This window comes from Meriones unguiculatus, chromosome 11 (genome assembly GCF_030254825.1).
Source record: "Meriones unguiculatus strain TT.TT164.6M chromosome 11, Bangor_MerUng_6.1, whole genome shotgun sequence".
Lineage (NCBI taxonomy): Eukaryota > Metazoa > Chordata > Mammalia > Rodentia > Muridae > Meriones > Meriones unguiculatus.
In genome coordinates, this window is record NC_083359.1 from 51,508,120 (window position 1) to 51,534,823 (window position 26,704).

General features: G+C 43.9%; 1 protein-coding gene and 1 pseudogene across 2 annotated transcripts in view; one reads left to right on the plus strand and one right to left on the minus strand.

Annotated features, from left to right (window-relative positions):
• Nucleotides 1-26,704, plus strand: part of Bmerb1 (bMERB domain containing 1) — a 123,336-nt gene that overhangs the window by 43,881 nt on the left and 52,751 nt on the right. The gene's annotated exons all lie outside the window — the stretch shown is intronic.
• Nucleotides 24,234-24,772, minus strand: LOC110563471 (large ribosomal subunit protein uL15-like; annotated as a pseudogene).

The following is a 26,704-nucleotide window of genomic DNA, read 5'->3' on the forward strand; positions in this document are numbered from 1 at the left end:
TGCATGGCTCAGAGGGTAAAAGCTTGCTTCACAAAACTGTTGACCCAAGTTCAATCCCCAAAACCCACATAAAAGTGGGAGGAAAATCCCATTCTACAAAAGCTATCCTCAGACCTCCATGCATGTACTATGGCATGTATGATTCCTCATTATGTGCACAAACATATACATACACATATAACAAAAATTGTAATTAAAAGTAGTCATTGCTATTATTACTGTCATTTCATTTCAATTATGGCCTAGAATATTTTTTAAGATTATACAGAATACAGGCAATACAGTTTTTGACACCATAAAATGATGTAAACATGATCATGTGGTTAAATGACCATTATGAAATCGAATATGCTATCACTGCCGCTGTGGGGATTGTTATTTGAATTCTATGTGGCACTTTTACTTCATAAGCTTAAATGTAAGTTTGCCAGTACAGTATGAGTGGTTTTAAAAATCTTTAATACCTTAGTTTATAAGAAACAAGTTAGAAACATGTATGTGTGTGCACATGCATCTGTATTTGTACATGTGTGCATGCTTCTGTGTGTGTGTGTGTCTGTGTGTATATTTGGAAGCCAGAGGTCAACCTTTCTTGTCTTCCTTTGTTGCTCCCCATTCTGATATTTTGAGGCAGGGTATTTGGTTGGTCTGAAACTCCCTGATTCAGTTAGGCTGACTAGTGAACCACAGGGATCTGGCTCTCTTTCCCCAGAGCTGGGTGATAAGCACATGCTATCATGCCTGCTTTTTCAGTTAGATTCTGGGAATGGAACTCAGGTCGTTTTATTGACTGAACTATCACCTATTCAGTCATTGCTGAATGTCTTCAAACACAGAATACAGTGACTGGCTCACTTGGGAGAGGGACGTTTTCCTCAAAGGTTGATAGTAAACATTTTTGCCTCAGAGGCCTATGTGGTCCCCAACCACTGAGACAATATATGACAAATATGCATGGCCCTGTTCCAATGACACTTTCTTTTATGGGCACCAAAGTAGTTTTGTGCCATTTTCACATCGTGATCTGTTTTTCTCCCTCAATCAGTTGGGAGCATAAAAACCATTTATGACTCATATGCTGAACAAAGAGAGGCAGGTGGCAGTTTGATTAGTCATCAAGCCATAGTCTCCAGACCTAGCTTTCGAAGATACTGTCTCCTCCCTTCTCCCCCACTCTTCTCTTTTTCTCTCTCTCTGAGACAAGGTCATATATAGTCCAAGCTGGCCTCAAACTTGCTGTATAGCCAAAGATAACTTGAACTTCTAATTCTCCTGCCTCTACTCTCAGAGTCCTGAGATTACAGGCATGTACTACCATGCCTGGTTTACACACTCATGGGAGCCAAACTTTCCAGATGGACTCAAAATAGCTCTTTCTGACGTGGGCTCTCAATGATATATGCTGGAGTTTTCCAGACTTGGGATATTGTGGGCAGTGTACTCCACTCATTCTCAGAGCAGAGTCTAGGCTTCTCTACCCTTCCCCAGATGTAACTGAGTACCTTCAATGTAACCAAGCTACCTGTCATTCCAGCCCCCCCCCCTTTTTTTTTCAGGAGGGTGATGATGGAGCTTTGTTTTTATTTGTGTGTGCATGTTCACATGTGCATGCGCAGGTGCATGTGGAGGTCAGAGGACAAGGTGTTCTTCCTCATTTTTTGTTTTGAGAGTGGGATTCAGGGCTTGTGACCCTGCTAGCCTGGTTGGTTGCCTCTACACGAGAACACAAAGAAGCATGTACTATCATACCCAATACTTCTTAGGGGGTTTCTGGAGCTCAGTCATGTCCTTATGTCTGTGTGGCAAGCACTTTACTGACTAAGCCATCTCCTTGACCTTCTGACCCTATTTTTACTGAAAGTAACCTCATCATCTCTATCCAATACCATTTCTCTTCATGTTTTTGTTAAATTGAGTTAGTAAGCCCCAGTGACAGGTGCCCACTTCAAGAACTACCAAGCAAGACACATAGTCTTCATTCAGACCTGGACCAATTTTAAAAGTCAGCTGTGGGTCTGGAGAGATGGCTCAGAGGTTGAGAGCACTGTCTGCTCTTCCAGAAGTCCTGAGTTCAATTCCTAGCAACCATATGGTAGATTACAACCATCTATGATGGGATCTGGTGCCCTCTTCTGGTGTGTAGCCATACATGCAGACAGAACACTGTATACATAATAAATAAATAAATCTTAACTTAAAAACACCTTTATAAAAAAAAAGTCAGCTGTGATGTTAGGGTTTGTGTTCAGTGGTGCTCTGGATCCCTGGGCCTCAGCCCCCATTCATTCATCTGTCCAGTGGCACTGTGTGTGAACAGCACCCTTGGCAAAACACCTCACTCTACAGGAACTACAGGAAGCAGAAGATATGAAGTCACCCATGCCTAAAATGTCCCCCCAAAATAGCTAATCTCTCTTTCAGAGCCCCCACCCACTTCCCCCAACTATTCTTATGGTCTTGGACTCTGAATGAAAACCTTGTCATCCACATGGTTTACCTCCTCAGCCGGTTTCCAGACTATAAGGAATTCAACCAGTGACATGCCTTCCAGGTTGAGGAGTTTTTAAAACCTGAAGTCTGACTTTCAACAATTCTAATCGCTTTCTCCCCAGAACCCCATTATAGTGCCATGAGCACAGTTTTCTGAGGAACTATTTGATTTTTTTAACCATCCCTTCATGACCAGGGCTTTCTGCTAATTCTTGAGTTTGCAAATTGGAAGTTGTGGAGTCATGGTGAAGATTCATGATTCATAGCTCAGGGTGAATTTATAATTGTCTGGATCCATGAAGGAAATTGAAAAATAAAGCAAACCATGAATAATAGAATAAACCGTCACGTAGCAAAGCATTAGTTGTTTACGCAGTCCTCATTGGCCAATTATCTCATTATAGTGTTGTTTCCACAGTTTTAACTCAACGTCCAAAATAACATTCTCTCTCTCTTCATTTATTTTGTTTTTTTAAGACAGAATTGCAGGTAGTTTGAGGCTGGCCTCAAAGTTGCTATGCAGCCAATGATGACCTTGAACATCTGACCTTCTTGCCTTCACCTCCCTAAGCCTTAGGTTACAGGCACACACCACCATGCTGGGTTTATGCTGGGACTTTGTGCATTGTAGATGAGTGGCTCTACCAGCCAAGCTACATCCTTGGTCCCAGAGCAGCAATCTTGGACTTACAAGACTCACTTGTAAGGTCCCAAATGGCCTCAGAAAGCACTCTGAGCCCCCTCGCTTAGGCCATGAAGAACAGTGTCAGAGTGGTTCAGTGACTCACTGAAGGTCATCTGGAAGTGTTGGGGAAAGGACATTGAGTAATGCAAAATGACATTACACATGGTCCAGTAATCTAGCAGGACACAAGTGTCACCACATTTAGAGTGCCAGCTCAGTGGTAACACATACATTATTCACAGAAACATTTTTGGAAATCCCACTTGGGAGCTACAGCTTCTATCTGTCCACAAAGTCTCAGGAACATTCTACATGGTAATAAATTTTTGCCCTGAAAAGGGTATTTAGAAAAAGCTGGACCTCGTGTGATAAATGACTTCAAGGTGTCATGCAATCAAAGAAATAGACAGATATGGTACCACACAGAGTTCAATGAAGACACTGAGCCTCAGCAAGCAGGTTGTGTTATGTGTTCAAGGTCAGCAGTTAGAAAGAATCAGAGCCAAGATTTGGGTCCAAGCCATTCCCCTGAGCCCCAGTGTCTGCATCACACTGCTGACTACACGTAATCAGTTTTCTGTTACTGTAATGAATGCATGAGGCAAAGCAACTTATAAAGAGGAAAAAATAGGTATTAAGGATGGCTCAGTTAGTAAAATGTTTGTTACGCAAGCATGAGGACCTGAATTTGGATCCTGACCACAAACATAAAAAGGCATGTAGATTGTAATTACAGCATTGGGAGGTGGAGACAGAACAATCATTGGGGCTCTCTGGCCAGCTAGCCTAGCCTACTTAGTGAGTTCCTGTCTCAAACAAAACAAAAACAAGGTGGGGACTGGAGAGATGGCTCAATGGCTAAGAGTTGCTCTTATAGAGAATTTGGTTTCAGTTCCCAGAATCCACATAGCAACTCACATGTGTAGCTCCAGTTCCAGGATTCCCTCTTCTGGTCTCTGTAGGCACAAGGCACACCATCATACACATAAGGCAAAACCATCATACACATAAAATAAATCTACAAAAGAATACTTAAAAAAAAAAAAAAGCAAGGCGGTGGCTCCTGAGGGAAAACCCCTGATGTTTTTCTCTGGCTCCTATGTGTATATGTTCATATATGCACATGCACACACACACTCACACAACACAGACTAAAAGTTTTATTTTAGCTCAGTTTTGGAGGTTCAGTGTGGTCATTTCTTTGGGTTTGTGGCCTTCACCTCATGGGTAGAAAGTGGGGGAGAGGGAGGAAGAGGAAGGATTGGGGTTTTATTACCCCAGCCAGTCTCCAAACCTGAGCTCCATCCCTCAAGTGTTCACCATATCCCGATAGCACCCTTCTTGGTGCCAGTCCTTTAAACCATGGGGTTCAGAGGACATGAGGCAAACCATAGCACCTAGAATTACTTTGATGTCCTTGGACAGGTCAGATGAGACTGAGAAACTATAAACTCTGAGAAGCTGAAAAATGTGCTTGAGGCTGAGATGGAGAATAATGACTTCTGGAAGGATCTGAAGGCATCATGGCTCCTCAGCTGCAATGCTTTTCTCACAGGTGATTAAGCCCAAACATGCTTTGGAAGCTGCACTGTGCAGCATGTGGCTTCTCTCTTGGGCCCCAGCTTCATCCTCCTTCTCAAGGCAAGCCTCAGGGATAAAGCAGCCAAGAGCTTCAAAATTAAAAGCACTTACTTCACCGCCTTGGGAAAGAATGATTCATTAAAAAGCAACTAGCTGCTTGCTTCTCATTTGATTAGCATCAGAGAGAGAGAGAGAGAGAGAGAGAGAGAGAGAGAGAGAGAGAGAGAGAGAGAGAGAGAGAGAGAGGAACCACTCAGCACATCCTGAGATAGGATGCTTGAGGGCTGAAATGAGCTTCCTCTCACATGGATGAATGACAACAGCAAGGGAAGGCTACTACCCGGGCTTAATTAGGCTTAAGTAAACATTCTCTGGATCAAGGTCAGGAAGATGTTTCTGTGGAGATGTGAGTTTGGGGAGTAGAGTTTAGTTGGTTGCTACATTTCTTCTTAGATGATGAGCTGGGTCTGGGGAGTTTCCTGTAGAGGACTGGTTCAGTTCCCAGCATCCATGTTGAATGGCTCACAATTACTTCTAACTCCAGCAACTGGGGATTCAGTGCCCTCTTCTGGCCTCCATGTGCATCCACACATAAGTGTGCATACTTATGTTGTGCATAGTTCATGAACCCCAAAAGACCAGGAATAGACTCCGCTGTAAAATACATGAGGTTTTTTTTTTTTTTTTTTATTGTATACGTGTTAGAACATGGGACACAAACTTCCTGTGGAAACAGAAGACGAATGCAGCCCCACAGTCTAGGGAAACCAGGTTTTTAAGGGCAAAACCACAAGCAGGGACTTACATGCTTTAGTGTTACATGATTGGGTAAGGGAGATTGACCTTTAAAATGATTGGTTTACTTTAGGCGCCAAGACCACAAACAATTCTGGCCTGACTATCTGGGCCAGTTTCCTAGCAACTGTTTCTCTAGTGGGCGGAGAAAAAATGCATTAAAGCTAGTTTCTTTTCCCAGGTGGCTGGAGCTTTAAACTTTAAAACAATACCCACTGATTCTTAATTTTTTGGTCTCTCATTCCCCCCCTTCCCATGATCATTTGAAGACCCAATCTTGGGTCTTCCAGACATGACCCCTGGAGTCCTACAGATTTACCTTTCCACAATCGGATTTGAGTACCATTACTGTATTGCTCACAAATATTCCTTCATGAAAGCCATCAACGGATTTAAAGTACAAGGCCCAAAGGTAAAAAAAAAAAAAAATGAGTAGGGGTCCCATCAGGGTGGATATAAGGGTAGTAACTCAAGGAGAACTATTAAACCAGGATTTAAACCAACCTCTGGAATCTTTTCTCTCTAGGGACTCTCCATGCTTTTTGTTCAGTTGCCGAAATATCAGTTCCTACTCCAGCTAAGCAGATACCCAAGATAATAGCTAATGTCAAGGAGCCCCTTTTGACTTAGTATTTCAGCCTGTTAGGTGGGATTTTTGGGCAAAAGTCTCATCTTTTGAAATTGCTTCAGTGCTAATAATAGGACCATTGGTATCAGGGGCTAGGAAGGCTGAAATGCCAGCTGACGGGTGGGCAATGGGGCAGTCCTCAGAAGCATCTGGTTAGTTGATCCACCTGAAGAGGCGGGGAGCAATCATGTCAGCTTCCAGGAAGTCCAGATTTCAGCTCATAGTCCATAGCTGATCCCAAATAAAGTCAACCAGGTGAAAATCTGCTGAGACAAATTCAGACTAGAGACAGAAGTTAAAATTTGTCTATTAAATGGGAAAAGGGAGGGATCCCAAGACCAAAGGAAAAACTCATCTGGGGTTCATTTGAGCTATGACAGATCCAGGTCTCATGACTTTTTGATTTCCTGAAACACATATGAATTTTTAGTTTACAAAAGGAAATATATTCTTAGCTGTTTGTTTTGTAACCTTTATAAACAAGTTAAGTGTGTCCATGGTCTGAAGCTCTAACACTTTTTCTGTGAGCACAGCTGTTGGTAATCAGCCACCAATGGAGCTCGGCCACTTTTTATACACTCAGCATCTACTTTTAGCCCCCCCCCTCCATGTCACATTGAAAAGTTAGGCAGAAATACATTAATGGCTTTAGTATTAAACCCTGGATGCTTGGACTTTCCTTAACAAAGCAACTAGAAGGAATAGTTCAAGACCTTTGTCAAAGTCTACCTCAGAAATGGCAGATATTAAGGATACCATAGTAAAAGCTATGGCTTTTGGGTCAGATATACACATTAAAGAAATGTTTTTAGCATTATGAGAAGCACCTTTAAGTCTATCTCCAGAAGACAACCAAAAAGCAAGCTTGTGACTGAATAATAAGCAGACAGTGCTCCATCAGCTTATCAGAACTCTATTGATCAATGTCAAAACTCTGAACTTCTGAAATATTGTAACAACATAAGCATAACAGTAGCAGAGAGGAGGGAGAAATCTAAAATATCTCCCATTTTTTAATATGCCTTAAATCCTTTTTCTATATCATATTCATATACCTTAATACACCTACTTAGGCCCTCCAATCTTTCTTGCATTTATCAACATAGAAATATTTTCCCAGACCATCAAACAATACTCTCTAGATTCTCATAATCTAAACTCCCATATCCTCAGACCCTACATTAAATTCCACATCTTTCTATCCAGCTATAAGACACAGGCAACTAACATGAAGCCTATGAGCAAGGCAAACCTGTTTGCCTTTCTAAATAAGAGATCTAATACCTAGTAGTTCTTACTAGCTAATGAACTGACCAATGAACTAACAGTGGATCTAATTGTCTGCTCTTAAGCTGCAAAGTTACCATAAGCTTAGCCTAGCCATCAATGTGATCAGAGACCTGAGAAGGATAAATGTTGGTACAATGTTCTTTTGAAAGGTATACACCTTACCCTTGTTCATTCAAATTCTGATTTCTCTCCCCCACTGTCTGGTTTCAATCTGGACATTGCATTGTGATGTTTATTCTAAGCATCGCCTGTCTCAACTTTGTGTAAACATGCCACCATTTGTTCTCCAACATGTCAATTAAAGCAACTAGCCATAATGTTGAGCAATGGAGAGAATAGGGTGGGAAAGCCTGGTTGAGAATGGGAGGAGAGGAAGGAAGCATGAGAGGGGAGGAGCCAGAGGAGAGGAAGGAGTAGGAGGGTGAAGAGGGGAGACCCTGGGAGAGCAGAGGCTAGAGAAGAGGTCTTGGAACGACATGGAAAAAAAGAACAGGACGTAAGATATCACTAAAAGCAAGTATAATGAGTGAATCTGAATGGTAGGAAACTATGCAGGCTTGGAGGTTTAGGATGTAGTAATTATTGCCCAGCATTGTATTCTAGGTTAACTAAATAAATCCTAGTCTCTGTGTGGTGATTTGGTTATATAGCTGTTTAGGATAACTACAGCTTTACTGAAAGAAATATCGATAGTAAATATTAATGTCCAATACAACAGATAAATTATGAGCTAAATAAATGTACCAATCCATGTACCAATCCAAATGACAGATGACTAGTTAGTCCATCACCTAGATAGTATCCCTGGCTCCTGTGGTCTCATGACATCCTGAGCAGAGGCGATCCAGCCATCAGGCACAGAAGATGAAAGATTACTTCTGTGGCAAAAGGAACATGAGAGATTGACCTCATCTTGCCTCCAGCAATGTGAAACAATGACTCTCCAGGTGTCCACAGCTTTGTCCACAGTTTTAGGCTGGGCCCTAGCAGTGGTCCAGTTGGGGCAGTCTTGCCCAGTGGTTAGTATATCACAATCCAGAGTCGCCATCATCTGTCATTGTGCCCAAATCTTCTTGGAGAATTTGGGGGAGCTACTGCCAGGATTTTGGGACTCTGTCATAATAAGCTTACACATGTTAAAATGCCATATTCATCAGATCTCCAACAAGCTTGAGGGCCAGCATATCTGAGTTACTCTTTGTCTATCTTTAGTTATCTACTCTAACTTGCATCCTATAAAGCAATGCTATAATCTCTAATTCTGATATATTTCTTTGATGTGTGTTTTAGGACTATATTTAGGCAAACTTCATAGTTACCCATCCTAGGCTTAACCTTAAAAACAAACAAAAGACTAGGTAAAGCTCAATCTTGTACTCAACTGAAGTCCTTAACATAACTTTAAATCTGCTCTTTCTGAACTAAAATCAAAGCAAAATTTTCAATCAGATGCAGTTGCTAGAAGGGGCTAGAAAATTTTGCTGATCTTACCACATTGCATTAAAACTGAACAGCAAAAAGCTTAAAGGACAAAAATTGCACTTAGCACTAATCAAAGAACTGAACACAGCTAGTAGCCCTAAACAAAGATGGTGGTAAAACCATAGCTCCACCCTCTTTATCTCTGAACCAACATGGCGGCTAGCCACTTGTTGCCACAGGCTGTGGCTGGCAATATAAAACATAGCCATTAGGTGTCACTGATGGTGTTGCTACCTCCCATGATATACCATTGTGGAACATTTATAATTTTTCCATAACCAAAAGTTTTAACATTGTAATCAAATAGTTTTAGAAACAACTACATAAGAGAACAGTATAGAACAATTTTAAACTGTACTTAGACTATTCTGGCCACACCAAACCTATTGGCCAGGAAGAAACAGCATCAATCCAGTCATTCAGGACCTGGTGGACAGCCGTATATTCCATATAGTAGTTAACAATGACTTGAATACAACCCCGTATAACCCTGAGCTTGCATGGAGCTGCAGTGTTCTCCCCCTTTAAAGAGCATAAGAAAACATTTTGCATTGAAGAAACATTAGCCTTTTAAATGAAGAGCAATATACCTTAATTGGCTCAAACAGTATGGCTTGGTTTCATTTAGTAAAATTTAAAAAATACCGAAGTCTTTTGTCCTCCCCCAAAGGGTTGAGAAACTGTTCCAAGTTCTTTGTTAGGCTTCCCAAAGTAATTATTTAAAATGCCTGATAAACTTTAAAACATTTCATCACCTTAATTCTCCAAAACCTGTTTTTGCAATATCAAAAGAAAGTACCCTTTTTTTAGGAGTGAAGTCACAAAGCAACTTTTAAAACCAAACTTTACCAGTGCAAACAATGCAATCTCTAAAGTCAATATCAATTTAAAATGAGCCTTGTCTTCTTAGTCTAAAAGGAGACAAATTCATTTCGACTAAGAGTTCTGTAATCTGTCTTTGCTCTGCCCCACACATACCATGTGGCAAACATGGTGGAGTCACATTACATAGCATGATGAGCCACATGGTTGCTATCTAAACACCTCTGTGCTTTTATAGATATTATAAACACATAGGCACACATATATGTTCTAAATAAGAGTTTGAATTTAACCTTTCAACATACCCAATAACTCTTAATCTACAACCAAGACATACAGAGCATATTAACCATTTAAATCAGTCAAAAACATATAAGAGTCACTCAGCAGTGGCTCCTAGCTAGCCAGGAGCAGTCCTGGACAATTTCATTCCTGTCTCCACCCTCACATTCCTGCACAACCTATGCTTGCTGTGATCGCACCGCCACTTTGGAAACATGGAGCAGGTGGAGGGGTTCGGAGAATCGGGGAAGGATTAGAGGAAGTTTATCCCATAGCGTCCGTCAGTCCAAGTCCCGTCTGAAGAAATGAGAACAGTCACCACACACAATAAATCACACACAGAAATGAACTGGTTTCACTTGGTTCACTTGGTTTCACTCTGACAAAAGTGAAACCAAAAACCTGGCTTGTACCAGGGCTAATTTCTGGGACCAAAACTCATTCCCCTGAGGCAAGCACGACATCCACTCCAAAGAGGCTAAAACATCCACCAAAAATGACAGGTGGGATTCCTCATCCACCCCAGGGTCATGGACACTTCCTCTTGATCCCCACAGTTGTGACTCTCAAGTGTGTCCACTCAATCATGTCTCACAGCTCCTACAAATACAGACACCTCGAGGCCTTTCAGAACAGAAAACAAATACCGCACAGAGACACTGAGACAAAAAAACACTCACCAGCCAGCATAAAATCCTGTGGGTCAGGTTCCTAGAGTCTTGGGGTCCAGGATGAGCCCCCAAAATGTTTTACCCAGTTTGTGAACCCCAAAAGACCAGGAATAGATTCCTGTAAATACATGAGGTATTATTATTATTATTATTATTATTATTATTATTATTATTTACATGTTCGAACACAGGACACAAACTTCCTGCAGAAACAGGAGAGGAATGCAGCCCCAGGGTCTAGGGAAACAAGGTTTTTAAAGGGCAAAACGATTGGGTAAGGGAGATTGGCTTTTGAAATGGTTGGTTTACTTTAGGTGTCAAGACCACAAACAGTTCTGGCCTGGCTATCTGGGCCAGTTTCCTAGCAACTGTTTCTCTAGTGGGCGGGGAAAGAGTGCATTAAAGCCAGTTTCTTTTCCCAGGTGGCTGGAGCTTTAAACTTTAAAACAATACCCACTGATTCTTAATTTTTTGTTATCTCACTTACAGATGTACATTTGAAAAAATTTTGAAAAACATTTTATTTAAACGTGGTAAAACACTTGCCTAGCACCTGTGAAGCCGTGGGCTCTCCACACGATAGCACCAAAAGCATTAATAATAACAAACACTTCCAAAACAAACAAACAAATAAATAAAAACAACACCAAGACAACAACAGAGTCAATGTAAAAAAAAAAAGTATGTGGGCTATTGCATTCGTTTTCAAACTTTATTTTATTTGGGGTTCCTTAAAGCCTCTCCCTTCCAACACCCCCAACCTTAAGTAGAAGAGAGAAGGTTAGAGGGGAGAGAAGGCATAGACCCCTTTAATTCTCCCAGCTTATGGTCGATGAGTCCTTAGGGGCTATACCAATCTCTGTCAACAGCAAATGCAGCCAGCAGTCTCCTCCAAGACACTATGCCATGAAGCGTCTCCCATGTCCTTCAAACTGCCACACACCACACGCCCCACCTTCTCTATCCAGGCTCCCATATTTATCTTCTTCAGGGTCCTAGACCATGCCTTTCTCCATGCCACAAGAGGCAGTTTATTACCAACTAGCAAAGACCACACCTAGCCTGAAACAATCATGAGCTGTAGACAAACTGAAGCCCAAACTAAAATCCCATGGTTGGGGTTAAAACAGAAACATTTTTACATAACATAACTGAGTTTACAAAGAAACCAAAACTTCCATTAGAGTGGAGGTTTCAGCTTGACACAGGTCCTGGCAGGTGGGATTCCTCATCCACCCCAGGGTCAGGGACTTTGGACCTGTGCTGAGGTGGCATGTTGATCCTGGTAGGAACATATGAATTCTGTGCAGGGTCTGGAGTTTTGGTGAGTCTTTGGCTTCCTAATCAAGTCTGGATTGGAGTCCCACCCCTGCCACTCATTAGTTGACCTCGACAAATCACTTATGACCTCTCTGATTCTTTTCGATTCAACTAGAAAGAGATGGTTATGATGCAGGCACCCAGCTCCCTGTGGAATATGGAAAGCGAAGCGGCAGCAAGGTGCCCCGGGTGCCTGCTCACCTGTGCCTACAGCATTCACTAAGGGAGATTTCTTTTGTCAGAAGCTTCTTTATTCTCTTAGCCTGTGTTCATAGGTGTTTCAAACTGGGAGTGATGAGTACGTGTCATCCCAGCCCCAGGTAGGCTAAGGCTGGAGGACTGAAAGTTACTGAAACAGACTGACACAGACTGAGAGCCTGTTTCTAAAACCCAATCAATCAGTTGATTCACCAGTCCAATTGTAGTTTCTAGATTGTTAGTTCTCACCCACTGTCACCTCATTGCTTCTGTTCCTAGATAAGAAGATTCTCAGAATAAATGGTTGAACCTATTGGCACATCCCAGGCATTTCTAGCACTCAGTGCTTGGCTGTTGCTGTAGCTCATGAGGCATGGGTGCTCCTAGGATGGCATTTGGAGATAAAACGATGGATTTAATAGCTTCTTCCCCCAGAAATGACTCAGCTACTAGAAATGTTGTGACAACAATGACATTCAGAGCCCTGGGAATTTATGTGTCTTAATGCTTTGTGCTCATCTCAAAGCAAGTGAACTCAGCTGCAAAATGTAGCCATCTTCCCTAACCAGCCTGGAAGCTTTCTTGGTCTCCTCTCTTGATTTGCTCTCCACAAGTGTCCAGTTGTTGGCAGCTAATGGATATCTGCCTTTGGGAGAAATACCAGAAGGGAGTGTTCTAAGATGCTGGTTTCCATCACACAAGCTCAAACTGAATAGACCACAATGAAAGACTCTCAGCTATTTACTGCATGAGATATCTGCCTTGCTGATATTTGAGGTCTTCCTTTATGTAACTGGACATGATTGTTAACTCTGATTTATCCTAAACCTTGGGGGGTGCCCTTTTAACAACCTTCCCAGACAGTTAATGTCTTGAAACTTAAGAAAGGCAGAATTTAGGTGGCTTGGTCTTCATGTGGGTCACCTGGCAAGTGGGGGGTGGGGAACATTGCTGCTTCTAACATGAACTCTTTTGCCTGCTTTTGGATCATTTCCCCCTGACAGGGCTGCCTTGCCTGGCCTTTGGGGATGATGTGCTCAGTTTTGGTGTGACTTGGTGTGCTGGGGAGGGTTGATGTCAAGAGAGGGGGAAAGGGGGCTCCCCTTTTCTGAGGAGAAGGGGAGAGGGGGAAGAAGGGGAGGGGAGACTGGAAAGAGAGGAGGTAGAGGGCACCTTTGGGATGTAAATCAAATAAACTGAATTTTTCACAAAAGAACAAAAAAGAAAGGCAGAATTTATATGGGCTCTCAGCTTGAGGGGACAGTCATCATGGTAGGGTGGGCATGGAGTGTGAAACAGATGACCACATTATATCTGCCATCAGGACGCAAGAGATGGATATTGGTGTCCAGCTTACTCCTTCCTTTTAATCCTCCAGGCCCCCAGCACATGGTGACAGCCACATTCATAATGGGTCTCTTTGCCTTTGTTAACCTCTAGATAGTCCTGCACGTGCATGCCCAGAGGCTTGTTTCCTGGCTGGCTGCAGAAGCTGTCAACTCGACAGTGATCTTAACCTTCACAGTCTCCATGCTCCATCCTGAGAAAGGCTGTTTTGCAATGAAATCAATACACAGATGGGCTGTCTCTTATCTGAAATGTTCCAGATGGAGTATGCTTCACATTTGGGGGCTTTTCAGATTTTTAACCATTGGCATAGTCTTTGTGACTTGAAGCATCCCTAATTCAAAAGTTCAGTATCTGAAATGTTCCAAAAGGTCTTCTAATCCTCTGGGAGCATCTTTTCAGATTGTTGGGGTTTTGAATGCTCAGCCTGTGCTCTGTTGTCTTTATTACATAATGATGAAAGTGCTTTCCAAGTAGGAATATGGTCCTTACATGAATAGAATTGATCACAAGGGTTTTGGAGTAGGATGTGTCTATCTATCTATCTATCTATCTATCTATCTATCTATCTATCTATCTATCTATCTTCTATTTATTTTATGGGATCAAATCCGTGGCCCTGTGCATGCCAAATAAGTACTATGCCACTGAGCTACAGCCCCAGACCATAGATCTTAGTTTCAGTCTCAGCCTTACCCCCTTTTTTTCAGAGCCTTAACTTCTCATCTGTGAAATGTGTTAACAGTTCTGACATCCCAGGGCTATCTGGAAATCAAATAAGGTCACAAGGATCCTGAATGTGGTATAAAATGCCCCATCAATTTTAGTTGTTCATGTTGCTGACTATGACAGTTCACCTTCAGTGTCAAACTGACTGGATTTGGAATAATCGAAGGGACACTTGTGGGTGTGGCTGTGAGTCTCTAGAAAGGTTTAACTGAAAAGGGAAGAGCCATCCTGAACACCAGCATCACCATTCCATGGGTTGGAATCCCAAACTGTATAGCTGAGTGATCAATGTTCACCTCTCTCTGCTTTCTGACTGCAGAATAATAGACCAGCTTCCTGAGTATCTCACCACCACGCTTTTTGCAAGATGGACAGTGTCTCTTCTTAAACCTTGAGCCTCAAGTTGTTTTTGTCAGGTATTTGATCACATTGACAAGAATGTAACTAATACACAGATTAAACCTTGTTTAAAAATTTTTGTATTTATTTATTATTATGAGTGTGTTGGGTGATGCAAACATGCCATAGCACATCTCCATGCCAGAAGTCAGTTCTCTCTTTTCATCATGTGGGTCCTGGGGCTTGAACTCAGGTCATCAGTCTTGGTAGCAAGCACTGAGCAATCTTTCCAGAACCCAGATTTCTGGTGGAGACCACTAAAATGTTGGTTTAAAGTTTAAGAACTGCCCTGGTGTGTTGCAGTTTTCAGCATTTGTGCTGTGGTTCAAAGGACACGCTTACAAACAGATGTACCTGACCTCGATGGCAAGTTGTCTAGTGTGGGTGAGATGTGACTCATGATTTGAAGGTGAATGGGGGAGACAGGGTCCACAAGCTGGGTCTTTTTAAATTCTGTCTCTGCAATGACTTGATGCTGTAATGCATGTGCTGCTGGGTAAACTACTTTCACCTCACTGTGCAGCTACAGACACTTTGAACTTCTAACCCTCTTGATTACACCTGCTCAGTTTGGGGATTTTTTTTTTTTTTTTTTTTTTTTGAGACAGGGTTTCTCACTGAACCTGGAGCTTATTGATTCAGTTAAGCTGGTTGACCATCAAGCTCCACGGATCTTCATGTTTTCACGTTTCTTATCCCAATGCTGGTGTTACGGATATCTGCTGTTATGAGCACACTATGCCAGAGACATCGATGAACATGTTTGTGCCTCTCTATGATGTCAGATTTGTCAAGCAACAATAAAACTGCACAGTTTATAAGCTTCAATGACAGCAATTTGTCATATAATCCCCCTGCTGGCTGAGGTGAATGCAACTTCTTCTGTCCCAGTTTTAATTATGAGTATTTCTTCACAGATCACACAGAACACAGTAAATATGTCTATGTATCTATATGCACTTGTAAGACCTGGGGTCTCACAGCTCAGGAGCTCAAGATTGCGCCCTTCCCAGGAACTCTCACAGACCACAACTCGATGCAAAAGCAAGAGGTTTATTCCAATCGCCATAGGATCGCCCCTTCAAAGGCAGGAGACAACCCCAAGCATGCAAAGCACAGGATTTTTATACTTAAAAATCTGGCCACTTTTGCTCTATACATTGATTGGTCAGCAAGAATAGCATGAAGATAGTTTACAGCTGGCTGTTTGCAGTTTTTGGCCATTTGTGAGTTTTCTCAAAACAATTCACCCTGCCCTTATTTTTTAAAAACTGTCTTGGAGCAGTTCATCCTGCCTTTTGAGAGCTATCTGCCTCTGGCTTCAATTCAACGCTATCTTGGAGCAGTTCATCCTGCTGTTCGAGAGCTACTTGCCTCTGGCTTTAATTTAAGGATGGGAATAGTCACAGCTGTTTTTCCTTTAAAGTTGTTTTCATTCTCGGGTGGGCTCTCAGCACATAGGGGAGCAGTCCATTAAACCCATTCCAAAAAGGAGATTCTATTAATTCCCATTTCCTTTTTTCAAGATCTTCTTGTAATTTTTTAATTTGTCCTTTTACAATGCCTGAGTGTAAAAACAGCATTGCTCCTTTAGGGCTAAGCAGATTCCTCCTTTTTTTGGCCGTAAGGAGGTCTAGTCCCCTCCGGTTCTGGAGAACTACTTCTGATAAGGAATTGAGCTGGTCTTAGAGGTCATTGATAGTGCTCGAAAGCAATTGTACATCACTTATTAACTGTTGGGACAGTTTGTTGTATTTATACAATGAAACACCCAAACCAGCTGACCCAGCGCCCACAGAGGCAGTCAGCCCAATTCCCTCTAGCAGAGGAATGAACTGATGTCTCTTTTCGTTCTTCCATCCATTAAGTCAAAGCTGGGGACTGGGACTGGCTCATCCCCTGGAATGATGCTAATATCAGGGAGTAAGGTTGCCTGTACACAGGTCCCAGTCCAATCTGTCAGCAAGAACATATAGGCTTCATTATTCCCATATAAGAACACAGTGTTAATTGTCAGGGCAGAGAGCTGTGGGGATGCCAGTTGTTAAATCACAAACAGCCAAGGTAGCATCCCCTACAGGTAGATTTGAGCTATCATTTTTGTAGGGTTTTGTCAAACAGGTAACATTTTGGTTGAAGAGAGGCTGCACTCTCATAGGGGGTGCTGGATGGCAGGACCCCTCAGCAGTGGAATAAGTGGCGTTAGAGGTAGGGCGTGCCAGAGGAACAGGTTGCCCTTGTCAGAGGCAGAGCCAGCAGTCACTTGCAAGCGAAGGATTGGTGTCATTTAGGAGGCTATGAGTGGCAGTAATAACACCTATCTAAAATAAAGTTTCCTTTATTATCAGGAAGAAGCAGAGGGTAGTAATTGAGGGACGGGTATTCTTTCTCTATTAACTCTTCAATGCGTTGTTTAACCTGTTCTTGTCTGACCTAATCCTGTGGCCCTCCACCATCTGAGAGGTGAATAGGAGGTACCTTACTCCAGCATACAGGCTTTCCTACCATTCCTGAACAAAGAGTTTGGAGTAATTTAGATCCATGGCCTCCTCTTGGCACGTTGTGGGACCAATCGTCTATCCTCATCGACCCTCTGACTTGGTTCAATATGGCAGTGAAATAGGTGATGTTATCTTTTTCAGTACATTGTTGCACAACCCCATAGCAAATGCTATGCACAGCTTGTTGATAAGTATCACAAGGGCAAGGCCTGGGGTGCCCATTTACATAAGGAATAATTTTAGGTTTGGTTACACAATACCATTCTAAACTTAGAGTGCTCCCTGAAGGTTGTAGGGCCCATTTATCATCACACTCAACTTGAGCATAGGCCTTGTTGGGTCCCCAAATCTCACCATTCAGTAAGGCTCTACCATTCATTACCCCACCTGTGCAATCACAGGGTTTACCATACATTCCTTCCAGGCCTTGCGAGCTCGGTCGGGATCACCGAAGCTCCCGTCAATAGTTACCAATTGAGTACAAACAGCACCACCCATAGGTACCATTGTCTGTCTGCTTTACTGGTCGGAGAGTTCATTGTCCCTGATGAGTTTCAGTTTTAGCAGGTTGCTGGAGGTTTGGACTTTTCCAGGTGTCGGCAGGTTGATGAGGAGCAGGCTTGATGTGTGACGCGTGGATCCAGGCTGCGATGCCCTCTACTTTGATGGCTGTTGGGGTGGTGAGCAGGACGTAATAAGGACCCTTCCACTGAGATTCCAGATTCTGGTTGTGGTGCCGTTGCATATACACCAGATCTCCAACCTGGAACTGATGGGGCACCTCCAAGGACCCGGGCACATATGCACTGCCAACCTTGCTCCAAATTTCTTTCTGAATAAGCTGCAGTCCTTTCAGCTTGGACAACCAGTCAGAGTTACCACTAGTTATGTCAAGGGGTCCCTGAGAAGAGTCAGGGGAGCAGAAACCCCATATAGTAGTTTGAAGGGAGTTAAGCCTAGTAGGGAGGGAGTATTTCTAACTCTAAAGAGGGCCAAGGGAAGAAGCACCACCCAGTCACCTCCAGTCTCCATGGTCAATTTGGTGAGAGTCTCTTTTAGAGTTCTATTCATTCTCTCTACCTGTCCTGAACTTTGGGGTCTATAAGCATAATGTAATTTCCAATCGAGCTCCAGAGACCTGGCCACCTCCTGGCTTACCTGAGCAACGAAGGCCAGCCCATTGTCTGACCCAATTACCTTTGGAATACCAAACCGAGGAAAAATGTCTTCCAGAATCTTTTGGCTATGACCAGAGCAGTTTCTTTCTTTGTGGGAAAAGCTTCCACCTAACCTGAGAAGGTGTCCACAAAGATCAGGAGATATTTATTGCCGTACCTGGCTGGTTTAATTTCAGTGAAATCCACTTCCTAATGCATTCCGGGTCTAGTTCCTCTCAGCCACTTCCCTGGGCTCTGGAAACTCTTACCTATGTTTACCCTCTGACAAGGTTCACACGCCCTAGTCACTCTCTCAGTCAGGGCGGTGAGGTTTAGTATATGGTGCTGGAATTGACGGGCAACTTCAGCCAATTTCTTTGGCCCTAAGTGAGTCCACTTATGCATCTGAGTTATTAATCTCTCAACGTCTTCCTGTGGTAGAATGATCTTACCTTTGGAGTCAATCCATGCCCCCACATTGATGTCAAATATCCCCTGTTTTTGCCGTATTTGCTTTAAGTCATTTTCTGAGTAGTTTAGTCATTCTTCTCTGGGCAGCTCAGCGGTCAGTACCACTGGGACAGAATTTTCTTTAGCAGCTGCTTTAGCCTCCTGATCGGCCATGTTATTCCCCTTTGCTGCCCTGGAAGTTCCCTTCTGATGTCCCGGGCAATGAATAATGCTTACCTTTTTGGGCGACAACAAGGCATTGAGCAAAGCCAGAATCTCGTTTTTATTTTCGATCTCTTTACTGGCTGATGTTAGCAGGCCTCTCTGCTGATAGATGGCCCCGTGCACATGGGCCGTTGCGAAGGCCTACCGACTATCAGTGGAGATGTTTATCTTTTTACCCTTCCCCAGAGCTAATGCCTGGGTTAAAGTGATCAATTCAGCTCGCTGAGCAGAAGTGCCCTCCAGCAACACCTGGGCCCATATTACCTTGTGTCCATCTACCACCACTGCCCCTGCCTTCCTCTTCCTGTCTTCCAAAAAACTGTTCCCGTCCATATAATATGTCACCTCGGCATCAGGCAGAGGCTGATCTTTCAAGTCCTTTCACCACCCCTATTCCTCTGCTAGAACCTGCAAACAATCATGCTCCGGGGGCTGGATTTCTGGATCCGGCAATAAGGTGGCAGGGTTTAGTCCCATAGCCGGTACAAAGGTGACTCTATCGTTTTTTAAGAGCAGAGCCTGGTAAGGTGTCATTCAGGCGTTCATCAGCCAGCGATCAAGTGGCTGCCTTATGATACTCTCAAGGTCATGAGGAGCATAGATGGTGAGGTCCTGTCCCAGAGTCAGTTTGTCTGCATCTTTTACTAGTGCCACCACTGCTGCTATTATTTGCAGGCAGGTTGGCCATCCTGCCACTACTGAGTCAAGCTTTTTGCATAAATAGGCTACCAGTCTCTTCCAGGGTCCATTTTTCCATGTTAGCACCCCTTTGGCTATTCCCCCATTCTCAGCCACATAGAGATGGAAGGGTTTAGTCACATCAGGGAGTCCCAACACTGGGGCCAAAACCCCGCTGTACCTAAAAATTCCCTCAGTTGTTTAGTAGTCCGTGGAGGGGGAATATGAAATACAGTCTCTTTTCTAGTCTCCGACAGCCATCTCTTTCCCTCTCTTAATATATATCCCAGATAACTGACCTGTTTCCTGCAGAGCTGGGCCTTTTTCACCGACGCTCTATAGCCAAGCTCACCTAGCTCTTGTAACAGCTGGTCGATGGCTTCAAGGCAAGTTTCTTTACAATCTGCAGCTAATAGAATGTCATCCACATATTGGAGAAGAGTTACCTGGGGATTGGTGGCCCGGAAGTGTGCCAGGTCCCGGTGTAGGGCTTCATCAAATATGGTAGGGGACTTTTTAAACCCTTGAGGAAGTCAAGTCCATGTAAGCTGGCCCGAGACCCCCGAGTCCGGGTCTTTCCATTCAAAAGCGAAAATGTCTTGGCTGGTAGGGCTGAGTTGGAGACAAAAAAATGGGCTCTTAAGTTCCAGGACCGTGTACCAAACCCTGACAGGGGGAAGGGAACTCAACAGGTTATACGGGTTGGGCACGGTAGGATGTAAGTCTGTGACCTGTTTGTTAACTTCCCTCAAGTCCTGTACAGGCCAATAGTCATTGCTCCCAGGCTTCTGAACTGGCAGCAATGGAGTATTCCAGGCACCCCAAGGTCAAGGAGCTGTTGTATGTGAGGGCGGATCCCATCACGGGCTTCCTTAAACATCGGATATTGTCGCACTGCGATCCGGGTAGCCTGAGGCTTCAGCTCTGTCTGAACTGGGGGCTGTTTCTCTGCTTTTCCTAGGCCAACCATTTCAGCCCATGCCCTGGGATGTCTCTCTAGCCACCAGTCAATGTCTTTTTCTGGACTTACCACCTTTTCAAACAGGCAGTATTCATCTTCCAGTTGAATCGTCAGCATATGAATGGGATCCCCTTTATTGTCTGTCACCTGTGGGCCATCTGGTCTAAAATGAATATGGGCCCCTATCTTAGTTAGGATATCTCACCCTAACAGCGGGTATGGGCATTCAGGGGACGATTAAGAATGAGTGGAATACCCAGCCAACTCCAAGGTCCACCGTTCTTTGGGTAGTCCATGAATACTGTTTACATCCAGTGGCTCCTTGGACCCACGATTTTTTCTCTTTCTTAGCTTCAAAGTCTTGTAACAGAACAGAATGCTGGGCGCCAGTGTCCACCAAGAAGTGGACCGGCTTCCTCTCCACCTTAAGGGTTACTCTGGGCTCGGGCGAACCCCGTTCCCCCTAGTCACCGTCATTGCCCAAGGTTAGGACTCAGGTCTCCAGGGCTCGGGTGTTTGGTTTTTCTGGCTTTTTCTTCCTTTTAGGACAAGCCTTGATCAGTGTTCTTTCTCCTTGCAATAGGCACACTGATCCTTAGACAGAGGGCCTCTCCGATTGCCAGGAACTCTCTCCCTATCATTATGATTTTCCTGCACTATGGTTGCCAGGATCTTAGTTAACTTTCTGTCTTGCCTCTTATCCCTTTCTCTCTCACTTCCTGCTCTTTCTGTTTCCTTTCCTCCTTCTTTTCTTCAGTCTCCCGGCTATAGAAAACCTTCTCTGCTACCTGCACTAAATCCTTCAGTGACTTGTCCTGTAAATCCTCTATTTTCTGGAGCTTTCTACGAATATCTCTGGCTGACTGGTCTATAAAGGTTATAGTCACCATTGCCCTATGCTCATCTGAGGTAGGATCATAAGGCGTAAACCGGCGGTATGCCTCCATCAGCCATTCAAGAAAGGCTGTGAGAGATTCATCTGGCCTCTAAACCGTCTCTCTTACCTTCGTCAAATTGGTGGGCTTTCAAGCAGTCCCACGGAGACCCACCATTAGAGTCTGACAGTAGACTTTCAGGCGCTCCTTACCTCCAGCTGTGTTGTAATCCCAGTTGGGTCGGGTGAGAGGAAAGCCATCATTAATCTCATTAGAGAGGATAGAGGGCCTCCCATCCGTCCCTGGCACATTCTTTCTCGCCTCCAGGAGGACCTGTCCCCATTCCTCGGTAGTCAGGAGGACCTGCAAGAGTTGCTGGCAATCATCCCAAGTGGGCTGGTGTGAGAATAGGACAGATTCAAATAAATCAGTTTGAGCTTGGGGATTTTTGGAAAAGGGGGGGAGTTATGGGCTTTCCAGTTATAGAGATCAGCTGATGAGAAAGGCCAGTACTGAAGGGATTGATTTCCATCGCTATAAGGGGGCCCATAGGCCCACAAAGGAAGGGCCATGGAGCCTGGCTGAGCTGCTCAGCAGCTCCGAGTTCCCGCAGATTGGACCACTTTCGCTTTCGGAATCTGGTGGTGACTGTGGCAGTGCAGAGGCACTGCTGGCGGCACTTTCGCTTTCAGAGTCTGGTGGTGACTGTGGCAATGCTGAAGGGCTGGCAGCACCCTGCTGCGGACCTGCTGGAGGATTAGTGGGGGGGGGGAGCTGGCAGGTAGGGTGGCGGAAGGTCAAAAAGAAGGAGATCCGTATCTGAAGTGGCAAGTATCTTCTCCTCCTTGACCACACAGATAGCTGTCGGGGAAGTCTCTGTGGGAAGAATAAAGGGGCGCAACCAAGGAGGTGGGTGATGAACTAGATCCTCCCAAGTCAGAATATAGGGAACCTGATCAGGGTGGCCTCCTGGAGTCTGGAGGGTCTTAATCTTGACAGCAAGGATCTTGTCAAAGTGAAAGATATCCTCCGGTGGCCATCCAACCTGAAAAGCAGGCTACTCTGAGGAACAGAAAGTTTGCCATTTCCCCTTTTTAACTTCAACTGAAAGGTTATGTGCCCTATATCTCACCTCTGAGAAATGATCAAGGGTGAGGGATAAAGGTGTAATCACAGTCTGTCCCATAATAAAGTCATCCGTCAAGAAAGTCAAAGAGGCAACAACAACAATAGAGACAAATAGAACAAGACAGGCAATTAGACAAGGATCCCCTTGTGGGTGGTACCACAGAACTCTGAGAGGCTGCCTGGTGGCAGCTGTCTTCCACGAGAAACAGATGGGAGGAGGACTGTTCATTTGGGTCCTAGCCTCCCAAATGGAATCTGGAGTGTCCTCCAGTTTCCCAGCCAAGCGATATTCTGACACATCTGTCTATTGCAATGACTGATCAGACGACCAAAAAAGGTTCAAATAGGTGCCTAAACAGAAACAGATTGGTAAGACAGAAACAAGCAAAACAGAAATCAGAATAACTTGTTCTGAGCTTGACCTCCGAGCTCAGTCTGATGAGGGTTGGGAAAGGGGCACACCCTTTCCCAGCTAACACACCAAATGTAAGGGTCTCACAGCTCAGGAGCTCAAGATCGCGCCCTTCCCAGGAACTCTCACAGACCACAACATGATGCAAAAGCAAGAGGTTTATTCCAATCGCCATAGGGTCGCCCCTTCAAAGGCAGGAGACAACCCCAAGCATGCAAAGCACAGGATTTTTATACTTAAAAATCTGGCCACTTTTGCTCTATACATTGATTGGTCAGCAAGAATAGCATGAAGATAGTTTACAGCTGGTTGTTCGCAGTTTTTGGCCATTTGTGAGTTTTGTCAGAACAGTTCACCCTGCCCTTATTTTTTAAAAACTGTCTTGGAGCAGTTCATCCTGCCCTTAGAGAGCTATCTGCCTCTGGCTTTAATTCAAGGATGGGAATAGTCACAGCTGTTTTTCTTTTACAGTTGTTTTTCTCATTCTTGGGTGGTCCCTCACACATAGTTTAAAGAATGATTGCAAGTGAAGAGGCTGCAGCAGAGCTCAAGAGATTTCAGAAATGGGCTGAGAAAGAGCATGTATCGATAAGACAATGAACTGGAGGGGCTACTGGAGCCAGGTTAGAAAGCAAAGCTTTGAAATGCAGTTGTGAGGTAAAAGGCCAAACCAGATATAGAACAGGAATCAATGAGTCAGGCCCAGGCCCAGATGGGCAAATAAATGGACTGGCAGGTAGTTGGCTAGGCTGCATCAGTGGCAGTGGAGGGAGCTGAGACAAAACTGCAGGCAGAGCTGAGGAGTTCTTGCCCTTAACCCACACATCAGGTGTCCGATGACAGGGTGAGGACAGGGTGCCATCGCAGTGTGAGGTGCTTCTTACTTTATGTTATTCATACAATGGAGTTATCCACTTTCCTTGGTCTGATGTGTCTGATAAGTTCTTGAGCCCAGTTTTCTGATAGGATTAAATATACTCATATGCTTCTACAGTCTCAATTCAGCTCTATAAAACCACAGGTTTTAGAGCAGGTGGCACCTAGCGGATGGTATCATTTCTGGGTCCACCCAGGGGTGGTGATCTTTTTTTTTTTTTGTAGCATTTAATTAACCTCCCCGGGTGGCTTTAAGCCACCAGGACATAGGCATCCTCGACACCCTTAATCTTCTCTTTATCTCTTCTGCTGAAGAATTTGGCCTTCACAGTGACAGGCTGCTTGGGGAGCTTGCCCTTCCCCAGAGCTTTATGGTAGCCAGATCACACAACATCAATGATGGGAGCAGCTCCAGTTTTGTTTTTTGCAGCATTGACTCTCATATGCTCACTGACCAGTGTCCATAATTTATCCAGAAGGACAGTTGGGCAGAAGCTCTGATTCCTTTTTAAGTGGTAATGCCTCATACCAACTTTCCCAAAGTAATCTGGATGATGTTTGTCAAAGTTGATCCTGTATGCATGCCTCCAGTATTTCTGCAGCCTCCTGGGTGTTTGTGGTGCTTACCAATGTGGCCATGACTGTGGCTTACATGGCCCCGGAGTTTTCACATCTTCCTTAGTCTGGATGACACGGTGGCAGCAGAAAGGAAAAAGTCATCTTTCTTCCTTAAAATGGAGATAAAAGCTGCTTTGTAAAATGGAGTATCCCAGGGCAAAGCATGGACCATTGTTTTCTCAGTACTTGATACACCTATATGGGTGTTTAGGATTGAAACTCAAGGCCTCATCCCTGTATGGCAGGCACTTTACCAACAGAGCCATCTTTCTGCCAGCCCAATCTTAACGTTTTTAACCTTATCCCGTTTTTCTCTCCAGAAGATCCTTATTGTTCCAATCCAGGAGCATCTTGGCATGGTGCCTAGGAGCAATGGGACCCAGAATATGATTTGGGAGGGCATTCAGGGTGGCTGAAACACAACCAGTGGCCCTGAGGAGACTTGTTCAGTCTGTAATGCTGGAAAGTTTCCTCAATACTCATCTTTGCTCTTCCCCAGCCTCAGGCAATGGTGTGGGAAAAAAAAGCAGGTATGATTTAAAGACAAGTTGCCTGCACCACCCATAAAAGCCTCGGAATATTTCCTCTTTTATCCACCCCTATTTCCTCTGGAAATGTAGCTGCTTCGATGTGTGTAGAGGGTTGACTTTGGGGATGGTTATTGCAAAGCCATATATGGGACCACCTAAATGTCTTTATCTTGAGAAAAATTCATAATACAGTCAGAAATAGAAGTGGCCTGGACGTTCAAACCCATTCAGAGGAGTAGCAAGGAAGTGCACGTAATATGTGCAGAGTGAGAAGAAAAAGAGTGAGCAACTCACCAAATCAGGTCTGCAGAACAGGGGATGTATGGATATGTGTTTAATGGCTTATACACATACATAATAACTTTTTAACTACTAACATTTTGGTAGATCTTTGTTAGTCTTTTGAAATGTGTTTGAGGCTGGAAGGCTGACTCAGAGGTTAAGAGGATGTACTGCTCTTGCAGAGGACCAGAGGTCAGTTTCCAGCACCCACACCAGGTGGCTCACAGCCTGTGACTCGGCTGCAAGGGGATCTTACACCTCTGGCTGCCTGTAGGTAACTTTACACCGAGGCCGGGTGTGGAATTGCCCCTTTGTTGTCATATTGGTGCTCAGAAAGTTTGGACTTTGGATTTCAGATTTTTTGTTTTGGATTAGGGATTCTCAACCCCTGTCACCCTAATATGGCAGACTACTACCATGGACTACCATGGGGAGTGGATTGCCACCTGGACTACCTGGTAGACAACCACCGTGAACTATATAGACTACCATAGGGAGTGATGAAGATGGTGCCACAGGGCTGTCACCCAGCACTAGGAAGGTGGAGGCAGAAGGATGGGAGTTCAAGGTCATCCTCAGCTACATAGGAGATTCAAGGTCAACCTGGACTACATGAATCCTAGTGTCTGTCTTTTTTTTTTTTTAATAAATATGATAGATAATACAGCTGTTTCATTTATGTGTATGGGTGTTTCACCTGTGTATGTCTGTATACATGTGTGTCTGTGTCTGTGGAAGCTAGAAGAGAGCATCATATTTCCTGGGACTGGAGTTATAGGGAATTGTAGATGCTGGGAATCAAACTTGGGTCCTCTGGAAGATCAGCCAGCGCTTTTAACTGCTGAGCCATCTCTCCATCCTCAATATAGTTTTTTTCATCTAGTTCTTATATATGGTAATGTGTATAGTTGACTGGAAGGGGCCTAGGATATAGCTCAGTAGCCCAGTGCTCATCCACAATATTCTATATTTGATTCTTAGCATTGAAAGTTAAAAAAAAAAAAAAAAGAAGCTGAAAATAAAAATAAAAGCCTGGAGGGATATCTATTACCATGGGATTAGTGGCTCTCTCTGGGTAGTGTGGTTATGGATAATATTTTATTATATTGACTTATTTATTGTGTGTGGGATCACAGATATGCCACAGTGTATGTGTGGGGGTAAGAGGACAACATGGTGCAGGGGATTCTTTCTCCTACCTTGTGTGTTCTGAGGCTTGAATTCAGATCATCAGTCTTGGCAGCACGAGACTTTACCCTGACTCACTAGCCTCAAATTGTGTGTGTGTGTGT